Consider the following 7,304-nt stretch of genomic DNA (forward strand, 5'->3'; position numbering starts at 1 on the left):
GTAGTTTTCCTTCCCTCACCTTATCTTCCATTTCAGCTTCTTCTGGACAACTCTCAGCTCCTGTTTGTCTCTAGATCTAAAGACTCCTTTCTTCTCCTTGAGGGCTGCAGAGGTTGTCCCACATAGTAGAACGGAAACAGTCCCTCAGGGCCTCTTCAGTCTCTGCCGACCATTTCCTAACTGTGCGTTTCACAACTGGTTCTCTGTGTACTACAGGTTTATACACAGGCTGGAGATGAACCAGGTTGTGATCTGAGACCCCAGGGGAGGGAAAGGTGATGAGCTGTATGCCTCCTTGGTGTTGGCATACAATACGTCCACTGTTTGATTGTCTCTGGCATGGCAGGTGACATACTGGGTGAAGGTGGGGAAAATGGAGGACAGGGAGATGACCCCAGAGTAGGGATGGGTACCGGTATCCTGACATAAACGGTAGTAACCAGACCGAAAAGCAGTGCACATTTCGGTGCTTTATTTCGGTGCTTTTTTTCCTGAGCTGTGATACACTTTCGATTCTAGCCAATCATTTTACGTTTCCGAGGATAGTAGGCGGGTCCAGGTACGTACGTTCTTTTAGAGCAGAGCTACAGATTAAAAATGACCAAGGCGAAGCGGTCAAAAGTCTGGCTGTACTTCACAGCAAAATATGCAAACTCAGCAGCCTGCAACAAGTGCTTTAAGCTGATACTGTGATACCGTCAAAGGAGGTAACACCTCAAATCTGATGAAACACCCGGCGACGCATAGCAGTGTTTTTTTTAAAAGACGAGAAATGCGCCGTATTTGATAGCTTGCTGCGAGACCTCACACCGAGCACATCTACTGCGGGTGGGTTGCCTGTTATCAGACCCGGAGTTAGCAACATCCCCAAAAACACGAAGAGGAGAGTCCTGGCCCCTAGCCCTGCCAGTGTAGCAGAAATGATGACGGATGATGATGGCAGCAGCAGCCGTTCTTCTCTGCGTGAGTAGCTTAATGTTGTTCATGTGTAATTTACGTTGAGTAGGCTAACCACGTTATTAAATTAATGCATGTAAGGTGAACTAGCAAACATCATCATAGCTACATGCGGCTGTCTTCTTGTTTGATGGCAGATACTCCCTTCACCCTGGCCAAAAAGGCTAAAATGACCAAAGAAAAAGTGGAAAACAGTTAAACATGAGAGGTTTTTGGACAAAGTTTGTGTTTTTTCCATTGTTTAAGCACTGCTTCCAGCCAAGAGTGATGCCATAAATCCCCTATAGCTGCAGAAAAAGCTAACATTGTTATCTTTTTACAAAAAAAAAAGAACAACCCAGCTGAACATGAGTGGTTTTTGGACCAATTTTGTGTTCTCCATTCTTTAAGCACCGGTTTGAGCACCGGTTTGAGCACCGTTTAAGCACCGGCACCGTTTCAAAAGTACCGGTTTGGCACCGGTATCGGATAAAACCTAAACGATACCCATCCCTACCCCAGAGATCAGGTAAAGGGCCCGAGGGTGCTGTGATTGGAGTCTGCTTGTTACAGTGTGCAGGACCTCACAGGCTGCTGCAGTGTTAGCAGACGGCGGGACATACACAACTATCATAATGACGTGAGTAAACTCTCGCGGTAGATAACCGGTTGGTTCACAGCATTTTACGAAGTCCTAAGTTAAACTAGCCATCCACCAGGAGATTTTACAGAAGTACATGCTTCCATCAGTTGAGAAGTTTTACAAAGATGCAGAATTCCTTTTTCCACAGGACCTAGCATCTGCCCACAGTGCCAAAACTACTACCAAATGGCTCACTGACCGTGTTTTTTACTATACTTAACTGAACCCCATAGAAAATCTATAAGGTACTTTGAAGAGGAATATGAGGCAATCAGTTACACCTCAGCAGTGCCACAAAGCTGATCCCATGTCCACTTATCCCATGGATTGATGGCTTTAAAGACTTCACTTTACATTAAATGAATTTAGAATATATGAATGTTTACTTTTTTTAAATTAAATTCTAATAAAAGACCTTTACATGTGCTTACAGTATAGTACTTAAACTCCAGAAAAACACAGTCAGGTCACTTCAATGTAAAATTAGATATTTTCAAGTTCAGGATGATAAAAAAAAGATTGATATTTGATGAATGGTGACCTTAGGAGATTTTTAAGGAATTTATGCACTATATGTACCAGATGTGATGAGGAAGATAAAGCCCAGGCTCATATAGTGTGCCTTTCATAATGGTGTCCTTTTAAACAGAATTCTGTGACTCATATTACTGAAAAACAATGATTTTGCTGAGTTTTTGTGGTGCCCTGCTTAAAAAAATTAATTTTGAGTCAAGCAAAACTGTTTTCAGTTACATCCTTGATGATTACCACTGGAACACCATAAACAGTCTCATAAACTGTCTTGCCGTGAATTTTACCTGTGGCTGTTTTATTTTATTTTTTTCAGGTTACCTGTCTGGGCATAAATAAACACATTAGCTTCTGCTTTCTAAAACTGTTTTGTCAGAATGCTGGAGTGATAGAGGAATTGACATAGGCTGAGAAATAACCTTAGCGCTGTGAAATGATAAATATTCAACCTAGGCCTACTTGTGTTGACTAAGGATCTTTTTTTTTTTAAATGATCCTTAGTCATTTCCTAAAACCCTAAAGATATGGGTTGTATGATCAAGTTCTATGAAAAGGTATGACATGCTGTATATGGAGCACTCTGCTTTATGCCTGTGTGCACTTCATGTTTTATTTACCTCTCAGCAGGAATAGGCAGCTGCAAGGAAGGTGCATGGGCTCCATGGCACCTGATTTGTGTGGCTTGGGGATATCCCTCAGTAGCTGGTCTTTCTGATATCATAGCACTGCCTGATATTATTTGGCTCATATAATTATAATTATAATTTCAAACACACTTGAAAATCCATTGTTGGAGTTGTGAGTCCTCATTAGCAGTAATAATATCCAGCTTGACCCTGTTGATGACTACCAATGAGCTGGAGGCCTATCAGGAAAAAAAGGTGCTTCTGCTGCTTTTGACACGATGACAGACAACAGAGAAGGTGCAAGATAGGCCATTGAATGTGAGAAATAAGGAGAAAGCAAAACTAAGAAGATCTCTCTGATCAACAACATAAGTCCTTATTAGTGCTATCTTTTGTAATGCACCTTAAAATATTCTTGACTCTTTTGATTTCCTCTGTGGAGTGACTTTTATTTAACTCAAGAAACTTTCAATGAAATTCCAAAGAACATTTATGCTTGTTCCTGTGCAATTTGTCTTAATCAGTCAGTCTTCCGCCCTCAGTATAAACAGTGACCAACACGAGCTCCAACATTAGCTACTGGTAGCTTATCAGCATCCACTAATCCAGTGGTTCCCAAACTGCTAGGCCCCCCTTTCTTTTACAAGAAAAATGTTTGTGACCCCCCACCACTTTCGTCCACACGTAAACGGCGTTTCGAAGCACCGAAAACGTGTGGACGAGGAATACAGAGTTCGTCATGCAACGTCAAAGGTATGTGCCTTTTTTCACGTCACGCTGTGCTCCATGTTATTGCTTACATGAGATTAATTACAGAATGGCAGATAGAGACAAATACTGTTACTGTTCTTAATATCTTCTTTTTTTTTTACATGCTTACATTTACACACGCAGTTACTGTAACTCCATTTAGAAAGGCAGAGGCGTCATGATGTGATTATTTTACGTGTAGTTGTTTTTTTCCTGTGTAATAATGTTCAACATTGCTAATAATACATTTTTCAAAAAATGCCTCTCTGTGCAAAATGGGTTTAAAAACATAAACAACTGTGGGATCCTGTTTTTCTGTGATTTGAACCCAGGGAACAAATTACGGCAGGATCAGCCTGATATTATTTGTATCCCACTGTAACTTTACTGTATAAAGAGCTAACATCTCCAAAATGTCAGGAGTAGTTAGTCATTACAAGAAGTGTTTATAAACACTTTAGACCCCATTCCTACAAAACTGCTCAAAGAAGTCCTGCCATTAATTAATTCTTCGATCTTAAATATGATCAACCTATCTCTAATGATTGGCTATGTACCACAGGCCATCAAGCTAGCTGTAGTTAAACCTTTACTCAAAAAGCCATCTCTAGACCCAGCAGTCTTAGCTAATTATAGGCCAATCTCCAACCTTCCTTTCATATCAAAAATCCTTGAAAGAGTAGTTGTCAAACAGCTAACAGATCATCTGCAGAGGAATGGTTTATTTGAAGAGTTTCAGTCAGGTTTCAGAGCTCATCACAGCACAGAAACAGCTTTAGTGAAGGTTACAAATGATCTTCTTATGGCCTCTGACAGTGGACTCATCTCTGTGCTTGTCCTGCTAGACCTCAGTGCAGCGTTCGGTACTGTTGACCATGATGTTCTATTAGAACGATTAGAGCACGCTGTAGGTATTACAGGTACTGCACTGCAGTGGTTTGTATCATATCTATCTAATAGATTCCAATTTGTTCATCTAAATGGAGAGTCCTCTTCACACACTGAGGTCAATTATGGTGTTCCACAGGGTTCAGTGCTAGGACCAATTCTGTTTACATTATGCATACTTCCCTTAGGCAGTATCATTAGAAGACATAGTATACATTTTCACTGCTATGCAGATGACACCCAGCTCTATCTGTCTATGAAGCCAGATAACACACACCAATTAGTTAAACTGCAGGAATGTCTTAAAGACATAAAGACCTGGATGGCCGCTAACTTTCTGCTTCTTAATTCAGATAAAACTGAGGTTATTGTACTCGGCCCTGAAAAGCCTAGAAATATGGTATCTAACCAGATCCTTACTCTGGATGGCATTACCTTGGCCTCCAGTAACACTGTGAGGAACCTTGGAGTCATTTTTGACCAGGACATGTCCTTCAATGCACATATTAAACAAATATGTAAGACTGCGTTCTTCCATTTGCGCAACATCTCTAAAATTAGAAATATCCTGTCTCAGAGTGACGCTGAAAAACTAGTTCATGCATTTATTACTTCCAGGCTGGACTACTGTAATTCATTATTATCAGGATGTCCAAAAAACTCACTGAAAAGCCTTCAGCTAATCCAAAATGCTGCAGCAAGAGTACTGACAGGGACTAGAAAGAGAGAGCATATTTCTCCTGTTTTGGCTTCCCTTCATTGGCTTCCTGTTAAATCCAGAATTGAATTCAAAATCCTGCTCCTCACATACAAGGTCTTAAATAATCAGGCCCCATCTTATCTCAATGACCTTGTAGTACCATTTCACCCTATTGAGCACTTCGCTCTTGCTCTGCAGGCCTACTTGTTGTTCCTAGAGTATTTAAAAGTAGAATGGGAGGGAGAGTCTTCAGTTTTCAGGCCCCTCTTCTGTGGAACCAGCTTCCAGTTTGGATTCGGGAGACAGACACTATCTCTACTTTTAAGATTAGGCTTAAAACTTTCCTTTTTGCTAAAGCATATAGTTAGGGCTGGACCAGGTGACCCTGAATCCTCCCTTAGTTATGCTGCAATAGACATAGGCTGCCGGGGGATTCCCATGATGCACTGAGTTTTTCCTTTCCAGTCACCTTTCTCACTCACTATGTATTAACAGACCTCTCTGCATTGAATCATATCTGTTATTAACCTCTGTCTCTCTTCCACAGCATGTCTTTTATCCTGTCTTCCTTCTCTCACCCCAACTGGTCGCAGCAGATGGCCGCATCTCCCTGAGCCTGGTTCTGCCGGAGGTTTCTTCCTGTTAAAAGGGAGTTTTTCCTTCCCACTGTTGCCAAAGTGCTTGCTCATAGGGGGTCATATGATTGTTGGTTTTTTTTTCTCTGTATCTATGAAGCGCCTTGAGGCGACTTATGTTGTGATTTGGCGCTATATAAATAAAATTGAATTGAATTGAATTGAACTAAAAATCAAGAATGTGGGATCCTGTTTTTCCGTGATCTGGAGAGCTCAGCGCGTCCTCCTGACGCAGGGAAAACCAATTCTACCTTGGCACTTGTGCAGGTGAAGCCAAAGGGAAGATATGCTTCACCATATTTTCTAGTCTTTGGCTTGGAAGGAAGTTGGTTTGGAAACATATTTGGCAATGCTTCATCTCTTGCTTTGCATTTGTGTCGGAGCCCTGTCAAAAACCTGTCCATTATGCTAGCAGTATCCTAGCATTCTTTTTCTTTTTTTTTCATACAGCGTCCCCCCTGCAATGGCTTTGCACCCCCCCTTGGGAACCTCTGCACTAATCAATAATGTCAATAAACAATTCTCAGCACATAGATACATGAACTGTCTTTCTTCTATCCAAGTTAAGCTTATGGTAGTGTGCTTGCTTACACTGATGAATTACAAGCTCTTTCATATAGCAAAGTACCGTCTTGAGTGAATCTGTTTGGCTAATAAACTCAAACTCCTGGGGTGATCTGGTAACGTAGCTATATTTCATAAATCTGTTAGTTTATGAGTTTACAATCTAAGCTGACTTTGAAAGCTAAATGTAGTTGTCAGGATGGCCGAGCGGTCTAAGGCGCTGCGTTCAGGTCGCAGTCTCCCCTGGAGGCGTGGGTTCGAATCCCACTTCTGACATCATTCCTTTTGGGGCAGGGATAGCTCAGTAGGTAAAGTGGTCGCCCCATGATCAGAAGGTCGGCGGTTCGAATCCACTTAACGGCTACCCTGAGGTACCCCTGAGCAAGGTACCGTCCCTACACACTGCTCCCCGGGCGCCTGCTTAGTGGGCTGCCCACTGCTTCACTGAGTGAATGGGTCAAATGCAGAGAAAAACAAGTAATTTCCCCATGGGGATCAATAAAGTATCCATTATTATTATTATTATTATTAAATCACAACTAGCTCGCGATTCTTCTTGATTTAACTCATCGATCTTAATGCGGTTGCTAACAAAATCAGGTAGCACTTTATAATACAGTTCAGTAACAAGATGTAACAGAGAGATGAAATATTATGTAGTGAAATAAAGCTACATTTCAAATATGATTATGTCCTATTTTTCTGTAAGAGCCACAGTACATTAATGGTGGTTGTTTTATTATTTCATGTTAAGTTAAACAGTATTCCTAAGAACTCTTAACAAAAGACTGCGATTAATAAGTTGATTAAGTTGTCATTATAAAGGTAAACTCATTTTTTCAGAGGAAGTGTTTTATTAGTAAAACAAACCCATGTACTTTAATATCTTGATACAAATGTCTTTTCAAGATATTAAAGTATGGTGATGTTTTGGTTTTTGTTCCCCTGATGATGTTATCAGAGCATGTCAACAGAGTTGTAGAATATTATATTTGCTCACCACTAATATTTTTGTGATTTGAAACATTAGA

At 40.8% G+C, this 7,304-nt stretch overlaps 1 non-coding gene across 1 annotated transcript; it reads left to right on the top strand.

Annotated features, from left to right (window-relative positions):
* The first annotated feature begins 6,466 nt into the window (after positions 1 to 6,466).
* On the top strand, positions 6,467 to 6,549 carry trnal-cag (transfer RNA leucine (anticodon CAG)). Its single transcript has one exon. It is a non-coding gene; the product is annotated as a tRNA-Leu (tRNA).
* The last annotated feature ends 755 nt before the right edge of the window (positions 6,550 to 7,304 follow it).

Source organism: Rhamphochromis longiceps, linkage group LG15, assembly GCF_057381845.1.
Source record: "Rhamphochromis longiceps isolate RC_006_pf linkage group LG15, R_longiceps_female_GT1.1, whole genome shotgun sequence".
NCBI lineage: Eukaryota > Metazoa > Chordata > Actinopteri > Cichliformes > Cichlidae > Rhamphochromis > Rhamphochromis longiceps.